The sequence below is a fragment of the Haliotis asinina genome, chromosome 3 (genome assembly GCF_037392515.1).
Source record: "Haliotis asinina isolate JCU_RB_2024 chromosome 3, JCU_Hal_asi_v2, whole genome shotgun sequence".
NCBI classification, from domain to species: domain Eukaryota; kingdom Metazoa; phylum Mollusca; class Gastropoda; order Lepetellida; family Haliotidae; genus Haliotis; species Haliotis asinina.
Window position 1 is genome coordinate 78,087,859 of NC_090282.1, and position 21,239 is coordinate 78,109,097.

At 37.3% G+C, this 21,239-nt stretch overlaps 1 protein-coding gene across 1 annotated transcript in view; it reads right to left on the reverse strand.

Moving 5' to 3' along the window:
- LOC137278500 (phosphatidylinositol 4-kinase beta-like) overlaps nucleotides 1-21,239 on the reverse strand; it is a 52,826-nt gene that overhangs the window by 18,790 nt on the left and 12,797 nt on the right. The window contains exon 2 of the mRNA XM_067810858.1: nucleotides 16,407-16,522. The gene's annotated coding sequence lies outside the window, so the exon portion shown is untranslated. The remainder of the gene's footprint in view (nucleotides 1-16,406; nucleotides 16,523-21,239) is intronic.

Here is a 21,239-nt window from a genome sequence, read left to right on the forward strand (position 1 = left end):
CTTTACCAGCTGACAATTCATTGGATGATATAACTAATCACAATGAGTGCTACAAACATAACTACCTGCATAAGCACATTTGTTTCTTTGTGTGCTTCAGAAAGATGTATATTTATATAGTGAATTGATATTTGTATAGTCAATCAACAATCTACCTGATCCACTTGAAATATTCAACATTTAGCTACTTTCTGTTACAAATTTGGTTTTTACCTCCAAAACAGGGTATGCAAGTCAAAAACACATAAAAAGTTTCTGCAGTTTGCTTTATGTATTTCTGATGCTACAGATATGTTTCAGTGTGTATTTTCCAAATTTCAAAGCATATTTTACACAGAAACGCAGCTTATCTGCACTTCTGAAATTAGATACTTCCTGTTATAATCTGTTTTCGTATATTTAACTTTACTTCATCATAATTCTAAGCTCTGATGTTGTTGATACCGCATCTTAAATCATGTTCATATTGATAATCATAAATATTTCATGATTTCACTGAAGATATATTTTGAAGATATTTTAATCTTTTCACCAGACTTACCATTGTCCATGATTGACTACAGGACTGTCACAAGATCTACTTATTGTAAAGATCTGGTAAGAATTGGTATTCAGCAAACAATGTCTGTCATCAAAGGCACTGAAAAGGATAGGTGGTCAGACTCGCTGATTTTGTTGAAACATATCTTTTGTTAGCCTGTGTTCATAACGTTGATCACTGAAGAGGGTGCTCCCGACTCAATAATTTATTCAGTTACTGAAAGAGTTGGGTTCTACACCACTTTTAGAAATATTAGACCAATATCATGGCAGGGGACACTAGAAAAGGGCTTCACACATTGAATAATTCATTCTGACTTAGTGCCCATGGATACAGCTGAGTGCCATGTTAAACAACTAAAAATATTCAAACAAAACAGATTGAAAACTTTCAAAAAGATCACTGTTAAAGGCAGTCTTCACACAGAGTTTATGATATGTATTTGAGGATGACCTATCTGACCGATCTGTGTACTGCCTCCAGTATGGATATATCTACCAGATGTGGTGTTATAACAAAATGCCTTCAGAACACAGTAACAACACTAACACTAAGAACAATAACAAGGTAAATCATCCCATGACAAGGAAGTCGGCAGCCTCAGGGGAATGTTGGTGTCATTGTCCCAGGAAAGGAAAGTCAGATTTCTGGTATGCCAAAAGATAACTTTTAGGCAGTTTGAAGATACAAAAATAAAACATACAGCTCTATAGATTACAATTTCTTGTTTATTACGTTGAGCGACATTTCGATGTAGATTCTTACATCGTTTTCAAGCTAAAATGTACTTCTTCTCAACTTGGTTGAAGTTGTTGATGGAGTTGACTGCCACATCTAAATGTGTTACTACTTGTTTAATGGACATTCTAGAAGTTGGTGAGCTTGAAAATGATGTAAGAATCAACACTGAAACGTCGCTCAACGTATCAAACAAGAAGCTGTAATCCATAAAGCTGTATGCTTCATTTTTGACTCACCAACTTCTAGAATGTCCATTAAACAAGTTGGAAGATACAGCTGGGAAACTGATGGGTTTGGTACAGAAAAAAAGAAGCCAAATTATAGATGACCCGTAGGTCTCTGACTCCAAGCAATCAAAGGTTTTATCACAAGGGTCTCTTCTGTGCAGGAGCTTTGCAGAAGCAGTGATTAGTAAATAATACTGAGTCAGAGAGTTACATACTTCCTGAAGATATTACTATTTACTTTTACCTGGAGATATTTACTATTCTTGGTTTAACAGGGATAATCAATCATTCAAAACTAAATATACAGGAATCCCTAAATTCAAATAGGGTACAAACCTCAAGGACAGGGCCCACTTTAACGTGTAATTTCAAACACTACATATGGTGAAGTGTATATAGTACTGGAGTAACAAAGGCAGTTAGATATATATACATTCTCTTGGAGAGGTTCAGTATTTTTGCATGTTCAATATATCATGTTTTCAGGGATAATATTACTGCAATTTCACAAGTGGTAAGGAGCTGGTGGCAAGCACAGCAGAGTGCTAACAGTCAGAGCATGAAGTAGCTGTATTTAGCTGTCAAACTACAGACTAGCATACAGGTTAATGTTATCATTGTGTACTCCTAACCGTGATCAAAAGGCGAAGGAAGTTCTCCACCAGCTTATATTGAATAGTATCAGGTTTCCTAAAAGTGCTCACAATGTGTACTCAGGTACAGTATACCATGTATTCAGAAGTACACGTATACCTGTCCTCCGCTACTGACTGTCCTCAACATGCCATATACCCGTAGATGTCTTTCGTCATATTCTCAGTACAGCTAGTACACATCAATATGATTCTGATAACAAAAATGTAGATATTATGGAGTTTGAACATATAACAATTGTTTTCATTTTTGTTTCCCGAAATTCTGTTGAAAATACTGTAAATAATAACTGTTTTGACACATCATAGATAACATGAGGGGACATTCCCTTCAAATACATTGTGATCATGATAATGCCAAGAAGTACCTCAAGCTGTGGTTTTACTTTAATCCTGTACTCAGCAATATTCCACCTATATGGTGGCAGCCAGTAAATAGAGTAGGCCAGACAATACATTGATAGATATTTTGAGCCACCATCCACACCCTGAGGGTACAAAGAGGTGTGGTCACCCAATTCTCAGAGACTGGTCATCAAATCTACTTAGTTGCCTCTAAATTGAATCCAGAATGCCCAAATGGCATCCAACACGTACAGTATCATGATTGCACGGAGCATGACCTCAATGGGAGCTTATTTACTGCATGCTTATCACCACTCGTAAGGTTTAATCAAATGCACATGTACATTAAAAATCTAAAAAAATATCTCATAGTTACACATTTTCAACCATCACCATACCTTACCACCCACATAGCCCTCTTCCATCAAATAAATTCCTCAGTATGAAGTCTATCCACATCTGTCAGGTCCCACAATACACACATCTCCACTAGTTAAAGTGATGTGACCCCCAGATCGGTACTCCTGTTCCATCTGCCTCTCTCAGACAGCCACAGCAGTAAATACAACCACCACAAGAACTCCGACACAATCACCCATGTATTTTTGACAGAATCCACAGGACATGTTCTGCACCTCCTGAACAGCATCTATTGTTCTGTGTTGTCAGTCAAGCAGAACTTTGAGCTGAATGAATCACCACTGTGGTCATGTGACTCACATGGCTCATCTTTCTCGTGTCCCATTATCCTGCCGGCCAATTACCGCTGACGAGACAGGATGGTTATCCCACTGACAGACTCGAATCAGGCAAGAGTAAGGAGAAGGACTACTGAGTAGATTAGGTCATAGGGCACCAGTAATGACCATAATCTGAAAGTGCAATGTGATTATTGTGTAACATGGCCTTCCCTGCAAGCATCAGCTATTGCCGGAAGAGTCAACAGGTAGGCCTGTATTGATCTGAAGCTTACGGCTACAACAAGGCCTTGGGAGAATGTATACCACATCAGTATGTCAAATCTATTTATCACTTTTAAAGTGAATATTTAAACAACTTTTGAGGTAAAATAGTACCCAATACATAGATTAATTAACTGTCTACGCATTCATTACATAACACTTTGTTCTGCTAGAAGTTCACTGGATTACAATACTGTCTGTCCAAACAGACATACATAACCTCCTTCCTTGTGCATACCTGTCATTACATTGTCGACTCACAGCAACCAAACAGAAGAAAAGAGACTAGGAGCAATTTAACATGGTGTTTTGTAAAAAGACTAGATGTTAGAAAGTTATACAATCCCACAAACTGGTTTACTATGTAATCTCATGACAACTGGTATATCCAAATATTGACTATTCTTGGAAAACCCAGGAGATAATGTTCACTTCTGTTGTTTAACGCCACGTTCAGCAATATTCCGGCTACATGACAACAGTCTGTATTCAATTGTTTGAAACGAGTAGTTCTGATTGGTTGTTTGGTATTGTTTTTCACAAAACAGATACCAACATTACACACTAGAACTGTGACAAATTCCAGAAAACACTGTAAAAATGTGTGGTACATGATAAACTTATACAGGCATTTCCGCAGCGTTACGACAAAGCTGTAATAAACATACCTCAAAGCAAACTGAATCAGAAAATCTAGTTGAAAATAAAACCATGGTATAAAACATGAAATTCACACTGTCAACAGTGCCTTACTTGCACCCACTTTCCATTCACTGATTCAGTCCTGTTGGACTTGCCCTGTGTCAGCATACACTGACGTGACAATTGTTGCACAGGCCTAGGTGATTATTACTGTTATCTCCCTTCCATGCTGATGAGAAATGAATGAGATAGAAAACATGTTTTCAAATCGCCCCTGTGCCCTTGTCACTATTGGTCAAATTGTCAACTGGCAGAACAAAACTGATTAAACCCTCTCACAATTCAGTTTTGTAAATGTATTCCTCACAGGAGGTCACACCGGCCTCGGCAATTTTAAAAAGGTATAGTGTTATTGCCATTGATCATCAATAACATTTCTACACAAGGATACTTTTCAATATAATTTGTCATAAAAAAATAGACCTGTACAAAGTTATGTCCTGATAATTCTCTTGTTGCAGGATTCTAACACCACATGATGCATTGCAGAGCGTGAGATGCTGAATCTAGTAAGCCTCGAGTGTTCCCCATTAAATGCTGGGATTTGGCAGGCGATCAAATGAAATTACAACTTTCCACTATTTTATCTCTTTAAACTTTTTCTCTCTCTTTCAGAATTCATGGTTACAGAAACTGTTTAAATTTGAGGCATAAACTCTGTCAAAGGCCTGGATTAGCCTGAAAGCCTCTATCACACTTGTAACATTACAACAAGGATCAGATTTGCCAGATACTACGTCCTTAACTTTTCAGTTGACAAAAAAACTGAGATTTTTCCACATAAAATTACAACATACTTTTTATTCACCTCTTTCACAAAACGATCATGTGACCGTACAGCTGTTATCTCCCATGACAACGCGCAGTACTCAGGTACACTGGCCAGGGAGCAAACATTCCAGAGGTGAGGCAGCACATGTCCACACTCCTGAAAGTGACCAGTACTAACCAACACAACCAGCCAACAGGCTGGGAATACCTCTGTCACCACTAGGCTGATCTACCTGGGAAGTACCATGTGTTTCCTCCACTCACTCTACAGCAGGATGTGACTCACAGCTGTCTCATTGGCCTGGCAGTATTGTTGTGGTTGAAGGGTCAACACAACCACTACTTTCATTGGATATACACTAAATGAATGTTGTTTGTAGTTGTTTCAAATGAAAAATTCCCAACAATATTAGCATGGATTAAACATGTCCTACTGGGTAAAATAAGATGGAACATAAAGGTAACATATGTCGCACATGCTGTTATTTCCAAATTCCCATTCTTTATGCATAGCTAAGTATTATAGCATCAGTGTTATAAAATAATATAGAACACATGTACATTTCCCCATGAATTTCAAATGTTCAGCAGTAGGCGAGACTCATAATACTGCACAAAATATCCTTAGAAAACAATGACAATTTTATATATCAAGAGATATTTTATTTAACTATTACTGAGATCAAACTAGGATGAAAATTGTATCAATTTTTGAAAACAGAGTTAAAAAACTTTATTTAATTTATTATCAAAGATTAAATACTACCTTCAAGATTATGAAAACAATACATCTGTTCTTTGCTTAGGGTTTACATATCATGGTTTGGATTCAGATTGTTGTTCAGGAAACACATTAAAGACATTAAACATGATGAATACAAAATGAACATATGAATTTTATCCTGATGAAATATCTGACTTGAGTTAATATTTACATGACAAATAACACTGAATAAAGTAAACATACCTTGAACACAAAGAATAAACAACTTACAGTCCACTTAACACTGTCAATGTTCAACAGATGTAATATACAGATGTAACATTGTTTGTCAACAGACCCCAGTTAAGCTGGACTCAAGTGGTAGTGAACACGCAGGCATACTATACTATAGTTGTTCTCTTAATAACTAAGGTTATCTCACATACATCACATGATTAAGTTGATATCTATTTATAATCACTTGCAATTTAATATGATAGTATATCTTCATCACCTGTATCAAAACGTGTTGATAAATAATTATTGTGATTGTTATCTGATTTCTGTGTCAATGTTCTGCATCAACAATATAGGGAAGGAGTAATGGATACATCAAAACTGAAACTAATTTCTCTCCTACATTCTGAACACAAAATATATTACACTTCTACACATCAACACAAGGAAATCTTTGTGTCAGACACATCACACAGTGCGAAATCTTTATGTCAGACGATGGAAATCCTTATGTTGGACACATAATACAAAAGAGAAACCGTCATGCCAGACACATTGCACACAGGGAAATCGTTATGTCAGACACATTGATCAAAAAGAAGGACATTTTGCTGAAATAAATGACTATGCACAGTACTACATTCGGTGTAGGCCCAGGAAAGTGAAATTTTAGCATTCCCTATTTCCGGCAAAGCGAAAACCAACGTTGAGCAAGCACAAGCGAATTGCAATGAAAACATCGGATTACTGTACTTCAGATTTGCGTGCGACCCCAATACTTAATCTCTGAGCCTCTTAACTGAGATCACGTTTCCTGTTACCTGAATAAGTTCAGTTGAGGCCAAACTGAATGGGAGTTGTTTCTTATAAATACAATAAATAAACATGCATTGTCACTGAGATGACATAATCCAATGCCACAAAATGCTGAAATCATCAAAGTGTCTCTGTGACCTTAAACATTAAGCTTCCCTAGATGAAGCTTGATATAAAATGTGAACAAAATCCAGAGAATGGCTCTTGTGGTATCTTGCTCACAAGCTTAACATGCAGCTTAACATGCTGAAATCTTGCAAGTGTGACGTCATGACCTTAAAAATTAAGTGAAGGTCACCAAAGTCGATTGGGCCCTACACCTTCCCTAGAATAAGCTTGGTGTTGAGTATGTAGAAAATTCTAGGAATGGTTCTTGAGATATCTTGCTGATATGGGTAAAGGGTTGAAGTCCCCTTGTGACCTTGAAATGAATGTAAAGGCCACCAAACCTGACTGAGACTTGTCTTTTATTATGATGAACCTAGGTACCAAACATGACAAGAATCTAGTGAATGGTTCTGAAGACATTCCAGTTCCTACGTACGTACGTACAGGCGGACAAAGCCTAATACTATATCCCCTGCTTCGTGCTCAATGCTCAGTGGGGGATAATAAGTCTGACTCTATTACATGTCCAACAAAGATCAAACAATTAAAGTAATTAAAGATTAAATGTTTTAGTTTCAAGTCATGCCATAGGTCTGTATACAACACATGTACAAATTTTACATACATTCACACATCTATACAATATCAAAGGTTCAGTTTCAGAAACACTGTTATAATGATACAATACATGGCTAAAACATACCAAAATATATACTTAGAGTAAAAGATAAGTGATCACATGAAAGGACAAGTGTTCCTCTAGTTTTGTCCAGGTTTCTTCACAAGCTTTGTATCACATAGCTTCTGAAAAAACCTGGAAGAAAGTAAGGGAACAATTGTGCTTTCATGTGATCCCTTATTTTCCCCCTCAGTATATATCTCCAAAGTACTGGCATGCATTTTTATTCTTAGTTCATATGAATGGCATAAACATATAAGTAATTTTGTTCGACGTCTTTCATTATTTGCAGTTAAAAAAGGAATTTCAACTTATGATAATTAGGTTTTTGACAATATACACTGGGTCTGTATTTTGATCTGAGAGCATCATGGCCATTCTAAACAAATAGAAAGTGGCACTCATACTCTACTCCAATACTGCACAAAGGACCGTTGCATTACATTACATAAATACTTTGCCATCTACCTTCATCACTCTTAGCAATCCACATGTAAATTTAATCAATATAGTGAAATGTTATGTAATACACATGCCCAAAACTGGAAAAAACATACTAGTACTGACTGCAAAACTCATTTGAAATCATTTATAAAAGGACCGTCACAGACCATCTAGTTTTGAAACCTGTTAACTGATGTTAACTGAGATTGAAATGCCCTATATAAATAACTCTCTGCAGTTTCCGAACATGGCAAATGCACGGGTCCATCATTGTGACTTATTGGTGAACAATCTGTGACTGAAACATGTATTGTTATTTATTCATTAAAATTCTACCATGACTACGGTATCAGGCCACAACTCACATTTCATTGTTTCTCTTGTGTATTGAGAGTCCCAGGAATGATAAATTCAGCGTTTACTGCAGACTGACAGTTCCCGTGAAAGCGACACCTAAATTGAGGTGGTGTGGTCCATATTCCCCCTCCCCACTCAGGGACATAACCCTAGTACATTTTCATGGTGGAGCTACTAAGACAATCTCCAACACAAAGACATGGTGCTAATGTTTAAGATCAAGCCTCCTATCCAAAATGTATGGGTCGTTGAAAAACATGACTCATGATCCTATTAAGACAACCATGAGTCTCAAGAAAAATGGAAAAAAAACATATTTCAGTTAAGGTCACCAGTAGGAGTAGCATTTTCAAGACATAGTCTTGATTAACATACCTTCAGTCCACTTCTCATAGACAGCCTGTCCTCTCCACTCACAATAGAGTATTGCTTACAGGCACAGGGGGTAAAAAAAAACAGTTGCTAGGCAACTGTATACACAAACAATACCTGTGTTGAATGTGGTTTGAGTTAACTGTGTATATGAGGTGTCAGCCGATTTCTTATTGTGAGGGAGTGTTTACAAACTCTTAAACCTGCAGCCTAATCATCAGTACCTGTGGACTCAACCCTATGTTCCAGTGAAACAAGGTGATGGTGTCAAGATGAAGGAATGGCAGCATATCATAGCCTTACATAAACATAGCTTTCATTGTGAAATTACTATTATGTCATGGGGATCTATTCATTGATATTTTATAAATCCATGACTACACTGTTCTCTCGAGTCTCTTGAAAACAAATTCTTACAGCATTAAATATATCAGTACTTTTTAGAATAATTTCACACACTCTTCATCTGTTTAATACATAGCCAATGTAAATGCACGCTGAGAAACAAACATCATGAAGAAACATGGGGATTTTCTTGTAGTCTGAACAAAAAGCCTGCTGTCGTAAATTGTTAAATGAACCTGTCACTTTGCTAATATCTAGTTTTAAATTCAGTGGTTTGACCTTTCCTATAAAACAAGACAGAAAACATGAACTATACATTAATGTCTATCATTTAATTTATATCCTGCTTTCAATGATATATCCACTATTAGTAACTTGATATTCATAGAATTATTTTTACAATTTATGAAATCTCCGAGACAGGTGATTCATTACCCTTAATGGCATGCAACTACACTGTTCTAATCAGAAAAGACAGGGTTGATATACGTATATCAGCCAACCTAGGCAACCTGTACACATAACTCAGCTGAAATCTCAGCTCTGTTGTTAGAATTCACTGCCTTCACTTAAGAATGTACATAAGTACTTAAGAGCATTATCAAACCATGTTTTGGCATAAGTGCCATGAAGAGACTCATGATCATGCATACCCCTCTGAAATCCTTTCAATAGTATCCTTCAGCTGCCAGAAAAGTCTAACCACATTTCTTCACATGACTTAAATGTATTGAGTTGAAAAATAAAGTCCTTACCAGATCATGAAAACCATAAAGAGATGTAATAGTGTGGGTTTTGAGTGAAAAGTGATTCACCTGAAGAACCCATCCCACACCAGCCTACTCCATATAGTCAAATAAACATTGCCTGCATGGACTTCCTTTTCTTTCAGCATACACCACCAGGATTAAGAGCAGGTGGCAGGGTAATTAACCGTGTACCTCTAATTGGTGCTTTCATGTGTTAATTGCTGAATAATCACTTGCCCTTACGGCCAGTTGTGCAAGTAGCTGTAACACCAATTGACCCTGTTTAGCGTACCCTTGCTTCTCACACAGCATGGCTTGTGCTTGTGGGAATAACTCCTCTCAGTTTGTACTGTGAGGTAAAGCTTGTAGAGGCAGCCATGGAAGGACAGCGTTGAACTTGAACCTGGTACATATATATGGTCTAATCTCATAGCAGAACAGAACTTAAATTATGTTCAGGATCAGATACTCGGCATAAGACGTACAAATACACAGTTCAAAATATGTAGGATAGTGGGACGGTTTACACTCTGGGTTTCTGAACACAATGGGTCAGGATATTCCAGTGATATTTGAAGATAGGGCAGAGAAAAATGCAATGAAATTCTCTGTCAACTGTACACATGTTGCCCAGGGTACACATTTTTTCTCAGTAACAGGGAATTATGCTACTTACAGGAGACCTTCCAGGCAACTATTATCAGTAAACACAAACTTTGAAATGAAAGAGGTTGTGATGTGTTTTTGCATCACAGAGGCTCTCCTGGCCACAGATCCCATGCAATACTTCATGCATACATAAAATTCATTTCACATAACATTGAGGACATCTCTATGCTATGTCATACATAATGAAGAGTTTTGTTCGCTCATATTGTCATCAATACATGTTTCCTGTCAACTAAAAATATTTCAGTGCAACAAGATCATTAATGTGTCATTTTATGACACTGGCTTGTTCCTGGCTTGCTTATATCAGCTGGTGTAAAATATTGGCACGAAAAAGGCCATAAAACAGACAGAACAAGAAAAAAGTACATGTGTAGTTTTGTGCCGTTAGGCAAGCCCTCAATACAGTCCATTAATGTTTTATGACAACCAAATGATAACTGCCTTTCTGACTGCATTCAGTTTCTTCATTAACTGCCGCTCACTCCAGCTTCAGACATACCCTGCGTGTTCATCATCCGTTGCCAACCCAAGCATACTAATCTGCTAATGCATATTAACTGTTTGTGACAGCCTTCAGAAGGCTGCATGCGAGTCACATCTATGGTATCTTCATAAACTCCATGTGTCACATTTTGTTCATAATTTTCTTTGTTCTTGTGCCATGAATATAAATCTTTCAAAAGTAAAACATTTCATGATCAGCAGTGTGTAGTGTCACCATATCAATGATATTGGAATGGACAAGATACCTGTCAAATTATTAATTTTGTATTATTATGATTTTCATGAAAAATCAGAAACCACAAAAGTACTTTACGTCTGTAAAACACTTATCTATCTATGAATATATCTATGTATCTGTCTATGTATCTATCCATCCATCCATCCATCCATCCATTCATCCATCCCTGTAAAAAAAAAAGGAAAATGACAATATTTTTTGTTAACGAAGAGAGGTGGCATAGGATCATATATCGTACTCACCACAAGCTAACCTACCATGTGGTAAACAATTATGAAAACTCCTGAACAACAACAAAACCAACAATAATGGATCACAGTTCTGTACTTGCTAACCATAATGAGAAACTCTCCTACCTACTTCCTGTACACCCTGATGACCACGAACTGACAGTCTATCAGTATCTATGAGAACCACTGGATGAAAACTGTGGTCTGTAATCATGATGCTATTCCTACACTCAAGGATAGCAATATTATGTCAGAACGTAATCAAAGTGGGCAGAGTCCAGGGACATGGTCAGGTACGTGTGCAGGATATGACTTGCTGTAACACATCTGTATCAGGATTTAGGGAAATACCCAGGTGATACATGGATCAAAGATGCATCACATCAAACCTGAACATGATTCTTGATAAGCATTTACATGACATGAGGAATGAGTGAGTTTGGTTTAACGCCACTTCCATCAATATCATGGCACTAGGGACACCAAAAATAGGATTCACACATTGTATGTGGGAATCAAACTCCATTCTTTGGCATGATAAGGGAACACTTTATCACTAAGCTACCATCACCCACAGCGAAGGTCTAATGATACAATGTTTTTCTTCAGAAAGCTGTGCTAGGGTAACAGTTCTCTAATAATGCTCATTAACCACCATGAACCCTTCCAACAATCAGAAATGAATCTGAAGCATCTTGACCTCCTGAAGAATTCGATAACAGAGCCTGTTCTAACAAAGGTTGTATATACACTTCTTAACTGAAATGAACTTCTAGATAAACATATCAGTAACAGATACATTAGTGCCAATTCTAAACTTGACATTCAAGTAAACATCTGTTAACCCTGTAAAATAATACTTCTAATGGCATGAAGAGAAAGTGTCAGAGAAATTCTGTCGATTCAGGATTAGCCAACTGAAGTCTAGTTTCATGCACACTATAAGCAAAGGATAAAGGAGCACTGGAGTAGTCTAGTGGCTAAAGTGTTTGCTGGTTACACCAAAGATCTAGGTTTGATTCCCACATGGTTATGATGCGTGAGGCCTTGAAAAAAATCAGGGAAATTATATGTTTTCAAAATGAAATAGAACTTGGTCAGAATATACATGAAGACCTGGAACAGTGGTTACAATTTCATTATGTTCACTGTTCCTCCCGAGTTGAGAAGATGGTGAACTTTAAAGGTTATTTCAGAAATCTGACTATGTTCAATAAAAATTTGGATAGGTCTGGATCTGAAAAACAATATGTGGTTTGATTACGGAAAACCTGTATGTCTAAAGCTACTTTTTAAAATATCTATCAAATATAATCTCAGCCCAGCACAATGTTGTTTAAAAAATCTTGAGCTTCAGGATGTACGATAGCTGGAATAGGAATAACTAGTACTGTCAGTCAACACATGTACAGGTTTCAGTATTCAACCAGGTATTCAAGCATAGATCTTGTTCAGTGATATGGCAACGCCCAGATGTACAATGCTAGACTTATCTGTGTCTTAGCTTGATCAATAAAGTCTGCCATTCCAAGGATTGTGGGGACTTTTAAGCCTAAAGGCAAACACGTTCACATCGTAAGCCGAGTTAAAAAGTAATATGTAGGACAAGGATTAGTATGCTTTTTCTTTAATACAAGGCTTTTACAACGTGTTGAACTGAAATATGCTCAGTGAGAGTTAAGTATTCATTATAGTTACTTACATGTTCAATCTTGACAATGACAGACAAAACTGTCAGCTGATAAAGGAAATTATCAATGTAACAGTCTAAACATTAAGATCAAATAACCTGTACACTTATTGTGAAACGTCAACATCTTCATATGAAAGATCCAATGCCAATTTCTCACATGGAATCAAAGAAGTCCTTTTACCCCAATCCTATGACTCACAATACAAATGCTATTCTCTGTCTCCTTAGGCCAGACCAATTCTGTTTCTTGTTTTATGGATCTGTCGGTTGTATTTTTTCAAGAATAGGAAAAAGAAAAATGTTCCTTGCTTGAAAGATAAAATCCTAAGGTATACAGGAAGTATACATAAGGCAGTTTGTTGAAAACTGTAACATAGTTTCTGTTTTCAGAGATCTTAAACTGAATTATCTAACAATACTTGTGTGCTTGTTAGAGGCCTGGCACATTTCAGAGACACATCACATTGCCATGCTCATGTTTGACTCTGGCCTACAGTAAACAGTGGTGGAACACATGAGCACACATTCATGTCACTTGTGTGCAGTATTCAAACTATATACACCAGCTTGTCTTCCTAAATATTCCCCCTAGAATAACACCACCAGTCACGCAGTTTGTATTACAAGGCATGCTGGGTGAGTCTAAAAAGACACTGGTGCTGTATGTGGTAATGAAATGATCTTATATATATTAATGAGACTATTAGATTCATTATGCATGGAAGCACTTCAGTAATGCATAATGCAGTTCCCACAGCATGTGTAACAATAAATGAATGATGACCAATCTCAAACAGGTTCTAATGTTAGGAATGAGTGAGTGAGTGATTTCAATTTTACACAGCTTTTGGCAATATTCCAGCGATATCACAGCAAGGAACAAAAGGAGTGGGTTTCACACACTGCACCAACATGGGGAATTGAACCCAGGTCTTAGGTCTGAGAGGCTGATGCTTCAACTACTAGGCTACCCCACTGCTCCAAATGCTAGGTAGGACATTGACCGGAAAGTGTAAAGGTATGCATACAGATTTAGGCATATGAAAAGACAAAATTCAATTTCAATTTAGTTTCAATTTCAGTTCAGTTCTAATTTAAAACTCCCACCCCCATTATCCATCTAACCACTGTCAATCAGCAGTGACCTTAGTTAATCAAGAGATAGATACTGTGCCTTACAAGGGCATCTATATGTAATAATGTCTTATCTGGTCCTGATCTTTCAGCAGGAAACAATAGCAAGTGACAGAAGCCTCCATCAACATGGTTGGGCTCTTTGAATACATTCACACAATACCACTTCGTAGGCCTAATCAACATGCATAGTATTACCAGGATGCACACAGAACAAATATTAATGAATGAGTTCTCCGTACACTATTGCATCTCTCAAAATTTTTCAGTTTCTCTCTGTATCATGCATATTTTCCTTCTGTTGGCAGTGATGAGACGAAATGATGCTACACAAGTAAGCATTTGCTTCCGGTGATAAAAGAAGCTAAACTATTTGCAACCAGTTTTGTGTAAGTATTATCTGTTACACAAGTATTCTAACAAAATGGCAGACCATGACAAAGTTGTAAACATTGTGGATATAGTTTGTTATTCATTCAGGTTCATTTCAAATTACAGACGAAAGATTGCATCAATATTGAAATATCTGCCTGACCAGGATGGGTTATTTTCAGCCGAGACTACCACATTCTCAAATTCATGTGCCCAAAGGTTGGATTAAAATTCAAGCATGTACAGTGAAAGCTGTCCAAACGAACCTCTGTCCATTCTGGCAAGCTGTCAACACCGGCGTAAAATCTCAGTCCCATTCGTGGATTTTACATATATCATCAGCTCTACAATCCGGCACGTTATCTAAAATGGATTTTTTCTTCAGTCCCAATGAGTGCCGGTTTAGACAGCTTCCACTGTATATCAGAAGATATTTTGTGGGCAGGTAAGTTTTGGTCTGTGGTTTGGCTGAAATTTTGTGGAATTTCATCTCCTGGCAATATATTGTCACATATACAATATGTGAATCATTACAGCAATAAAATTCAATAAGAACGTCAGGCTAGAGCTTATACAACGTAACAATAAAAGATGAATGGCAATATCAGGATACATCTTGTTAACATCACAACCCATTAGACCACAGACCCAAATATACATACACCATTATCATTACCATGAAGGTGTAACTAGACAGACAAGTGAACTTCACACTGTGGCACTGACTGGTACTTAGCCAACAGTCAAGGCACAATATGTATGAGATCTCATGAGTGGAGAGGGACGGAAATGTTTAGAAAATGAAAAGTCTGGCAAAGATCATGTCTGAATCATAAACACACAAATCAAGCCAATTTACTCAAATAGTGGCAATAAGAAAATATTTTAAGATTATGGGTTGCAAAAGTATACAAAATGGGGAAAAGATAAAAATGCAAGTATAAATAACTAGATAGGCAGATGGCAGGCAAAATTTGTCGATAGGCTGACTAATATCTTCCTTGCCATCAGCCAACAATATTCCTAACTTTGCATGATACACACATTAATATATATATTTCCATACATTTTAATCTTGTAACCACAGAAATTGATCAAACTCAACAAAAAACAAGATACATGTGGTTAACAGAACAGATGCAATATTTTCATTTGACAAAGGTTCATTTCAGATCAGAATATTTCCCTCATTGAAAAATTATGTCCAAGACATCCACACACCATACAAACTGAATACAACCTCACTTGGCATGGAACAGAACAATCTTTGTCTTTCACCTTAGTTTTTTGTTGTCTGTCTGTATAAACAAACAACTCCAATCTTCCCATCAATATTTAGTTTCCAAGTGTGAGTGTATGAAGTTGAGATCAACATTTAGATGACATTTATGTTGTGTTGAGTTGGGCAGGAAGTTGGTTGAAGGATGCAGATTGCCCTCAATCCCTGGTGTCAGTTTAGGGGGCTATGTCAAAAACCTCTTAGCTTTAAACTGCTAAGGGGCTTGTTTATCAAGTCTTAAGAAGGATGGGAGTGGAGTAATTTGTTGGTAAACTTTGGAAAAAGGGTGTATCAGATCTGTATATCACAACGTAATTGAGTTAACATAAGGTGCTGAGAATAAACGAAGCAAAGCAAAGGTGTGATCAGTCGGGTGTACTCTCAGATACAGCAAGGGAGAGATGTTGAGATGACCCACATGGTCTCCTACCAATTATAATAAACATGCTAAAAGCAAGGGACCATTTCAAAGGTTAGTAAGGTATTTTTCCACTAATTTGAAATAAGTAGGGGATAATGAAGAATATCTTACCATGCCAGATGTGATGAAACAGTTAGCCAATAGATGAGCGTATTATCCAAGAACATCTAGTGTGCTAGCACTGTCAGCCAGTAGATATTGAACATAATATCCAAGAGCATCACCTCCTGAAGAGAATAAACACAATAGATATGTGATAATAATGTGATAAATAGACATGTTACATTGAATGAACAATTCAATAAAACAACCCTCATTCAGACTGATGTTTGTGCCTATGACTCAAGTGATGTACTACTGTGGAGCTCGGTGTGTCACAGGTTACAGAATATTTTCCAGGTGATCATATTGCGTGTAAGTGTAAGGTGATTTGTGTTGATAGGAATCTAGGACTAGAGTCCTTAGCTAACCAGGACTGCCCAAAGCAATCTTAGCACTTGGTTATTATTCTTAGACTTAAAACACCCTCAGTACTACGATCACTTAGGGGAACTGTTGTCTTTCTGAAGAAACATTTTACTATCTGTAGGTATCATCTACAACATGCAGCATCAGGGAGATGCTCATAGATTCCCAGGGGCTTGTCATGTTAAAAACTGTTTGTGATGAATAAATGTACATAAACCCATTATGACAGTAAGGTGCAAATGCCTCTGGCAATTGAAACAGCAATTAGTGCACTGATAGTCTTTTTATTCTTTTGATACCAGCATCTATGTTTTGAGAGAACAAACAACTGGAATCCATAATACAACAATCTATGATTACAAATAATCTGACCAAGGTCATAATGAAAGATTAATATAGTTCAAATCACTCAAAAAAAAAGAAAAGAAGAAAGAAACACTACCCAGTCCATCATACTGGAACGTCACTGAGTTCTCTAACAGTAATCCTCCAGTATCCATGGTATCAGTCGATATACCTTCAATGATAACACAGTTATTCCTTCATCCCACAAAAACCTCTGACAATCTCACTCACAGGGGATAGTTCTGTCAATCAGATGAATCTAGCCTCCTCTACACATTCCTCAGTACAATAGGAAGAGTTTCACGTGTTGTGCTCATGTCAGGCTCATACCAAACACGCCTCCTCCATACAAACAAGCCACAGCCAGTGACTCCACGCTTCACTGGACTGACCTTCACCTTACAGTCAGTGCTTAGCCCCCCTGCACTCCTAACTCTCACTCATCAATGCCCACAGCTGGCCTTGACCTTTGTGGGTGTAGCTGGGATGGGTTGAGTGACATAACTATAGTAAACCCCTTGGTAAGACCCTGACACCAGCTTCAACATAGTTTCCATGCCTAGGATATACTAAATACTGAATATAGGCTGCCATACTCCAGAGTAACAGAAGTACTCTATTACTGCTGGGTCCATATAGTACAGTGCATATAGTGGTAGGTGTACTACAGCATGAAGATGGCATGAAGATAGACTTGAATGGTTTCTAAGGTTATGATCACTAGTTTAAATGATTATTTCTAACAAAATATTTATAACACACTGGAGTCCTTATCTAGCCTTGCCTCTTTAAATGATAGAATTACTATACATCCATTGATCAAGCACTATACAGCCTTGGAGCAAGGCAGCATGAAGATAGCATGACTAAAGGATCATTACTTTGTTACGATTGTGTAAAACATTTCAACCTGAAATGTCTGATTTTTATTTTTAAAAATCCATTTTGATAAACTCTAAGTAAACAAAATTAAGTGGACCACTGTTTATGTAGTACAGAAAACCGACTTATCAGGTAAGTATATAGTGACTAGTACTAGGAATGGAATGTCTGTCATCTCATCATGTTAGACATTATGGCCTCTACACATGCTACATATCTACACTGTTTTGCTGGAATTTCTCACAAACTGACAGATCAATGAGCGATTTAGTTGACAGACACTTTGAACAGTGTGGGTCCTTGAGATTTGCTCCTATGATCTTCAAATCTAGACACCTCCTTGATTTAACCTTATAACTTGCAGCTTATCATGTTAAACTATCTCCTAATACTGAATGTTGGTTATGACATCTATACTGTGCTGCAGTTGCACAAAAGTACACATTAATATGACAGATGATTTACAAACAGACCCAGTCATTCAGCTCTGTCACTGTCACTTTATCTCCACATTACACACGTGATGACTGTGGGGAGAAGAGAAACCGTTTATAGGCAGCTGATAACTTGCTCTATTCGTCACCATCTCCATAAGAAGGCAGGAATGCCCTTGTCTATACCTTCCTTATATGGTGTCACATCAGCTAAGGCCCACGCAAATGTTTCACTAACTCCATGTAAAACTGGAGTTGAAATACCCAGTTATTTCTGTATATCCTGTTGTTTTAAAGCCTCCTTGGGAACATGTTTACCTAAACATTGAAATAAAGATGTCACTTTGTATTATGTTCTGGTGATTTAAATTGTGTCAAGAACATTCATTTTTTGTATGAACATTCATTTACATTAACACTGCTACTGTCATAGCATCATAAACCAAATTGTTCTGCAACAGACTTATATGTTCTGTCTTGTTAAACCCTGTACTTGGCACTCTTCAACTAAAGGTGATGGCAGACTGTAAATAGTTTAGTCGCATCCAGGCTATCACCTGCTTGACATCATGAACATGAATCTACGCCATCACCCAGCCAGCAAGCCTGGCCTAACTTGTCTAAAATGAAGTGTCGGTTACTGAGGACCAATTATTCAGACAAGCTGTGAAAGTAGAATGAACTCATCCATAAGCTATGTTAAAGTTAATGATGTGTCGCTAAATTTTACATTCCCATTAATATGTTTGGGATATTCAGTAATGAAAACTCCTTCTGGATGAACACAATAGCAAACGCTTACGGCATCACTGTGGCAAATATGATATCCTGGCCAATACTGATTGCAGCTCATTAAGCATGTTAGTCTCTTTCATGCATATTCATGGCTCTACATGATCTGGTTTTTGACAATGATTCCATACATTTGCATGAATATCTAACAAGATGATACCAATCAATCTTGCTTATAAATACAATTTATTCAAGGTTTTGGTACACCAATTAATTCCAAGCCCATTACCTTCACATTAAATAGAATTTTTAATGAAGCCATCATAAATCACAGCGTCTGCTGTATGGACACAACTTCCAATATGGCTTGAGGGACTCTCAGCCAGAAGTGGACATCTAGCAACCACTGTGGAAGTCCCACACCATGGCCGTAATCAGGAGAGCAGTCGGACATTACATGGTCCAATGATCACTTCCTGTACCCACACAGGAACAGACAGCTTAGAGCAATTACCTCTCCATTCATAACATAACGCTACCCATTATCCATGACTGTGGCCACAGACACCTTCTAAGTGTAATGCTACAAAGTCTCTTGTGAATTCTACGCCTGTGAACTTTGCCTCATAGGCCAGCTTAAATTAATCATTACATTGCACTTCCCACACCTCACCCATGAGTTAAGTGTAATTCAGATTCAGATCAATGCATTGTAAGTGCTGTGTTCCTTCTTTGGTATATTATCATTTACAAATACTGCATACAAATAACTTGTTTTCTGGAAAATTTTCGACAATGTAATCACAGATATATATATTTTACACTGGCCTAATGTTCCCATCAATACCTCTTTGTACTATTATGTCATAATGAGCACTATAATCCATTGCAATAACAAACAAAACATGTTAAATACCCCCCAAAATGGCTAAGCAGGATTACTACCATGAAAGTGTGTTAATAAGTTCATTGTTGAGACTATATGAAATGCAATGGTTAACAAAAAGAGCCATTAACACAGAGCTATTGTCAGGCTTCTAGACTGCTAACAACAGATTTATTCGCTTACACCTGTTTAATTCAGGTGTATATTTACATTGCATTCAACTAAACATTGTGAACTGAAAATCTCCCTCAGTGCTGGTCCCATTACTGAATAATTAGATCCCTAAAATCTATAGTCATGTGGATTGAGACAGAGGAGTCTGACACAAATGATGGTACAGCATTAGCTTATACGAAGTTATTTCAGTATTCATATTTGTGTTCTTACAAACATACACATTTACCACATCTACAATGAGGTAAATAGAGAATCTGTGATATTGTAAACATGACCAAACACTAGTTGTGTTAACACTAGGATCACACTATTCCTGTGCAAGACCTAGAGGTAATATATTGTTAATTTTGCTCCCACAGCAAGTGTTTTCTCTATATTGCTGCCTCTTCTCTTACATAAATATTTAAGCTGAACAGGGTGAATTGTCCTTCCAAAGACCTATTTTGGACTTGGAGTACACAGCATTGTTCTCAGAAATAAGGTGTCTGTCAACAGTACATGACCAGTCACACAAATCTCCATACAAATCCATTCAGCACTAACGTCCTTCAGATCAATACAGCAAGCATTATAGAGCTCCTATGCTCTCTGTACTGAGGCATTGACCAACCACTCCGTAACAGAAACTCTTGGAACGAATGATGGCTGGATCACCACTGCGCCCAGCCATAGTACTTTAACTTACAATGTTGTTCATAACATAAATGATGTTTTAGAACTGTACGACAGAGTACATCAGTTTTGGGACCTGTTCTCAGTCTCAACATGATTAGCCAAACTTGGAAATACACTGCCTGTATGATCAAGCAGGAACATACGTGGCTTTTCGCTTAAGCAAGTATTTATGGGATTCAGAAAATCATCAAAATAATCCTTTATGTGCAGTTGTCAGTAGAAGTAAGAGGACAGTGTAGCCCTGGCTGACTGCAGCTGAAAGTGACCCACTGCATACAAGCTGAATACACTTGTCAGCTTGTCTTTGTGTTGCAGGTCAGACCTCAGCATCATTAAAGCTATCAG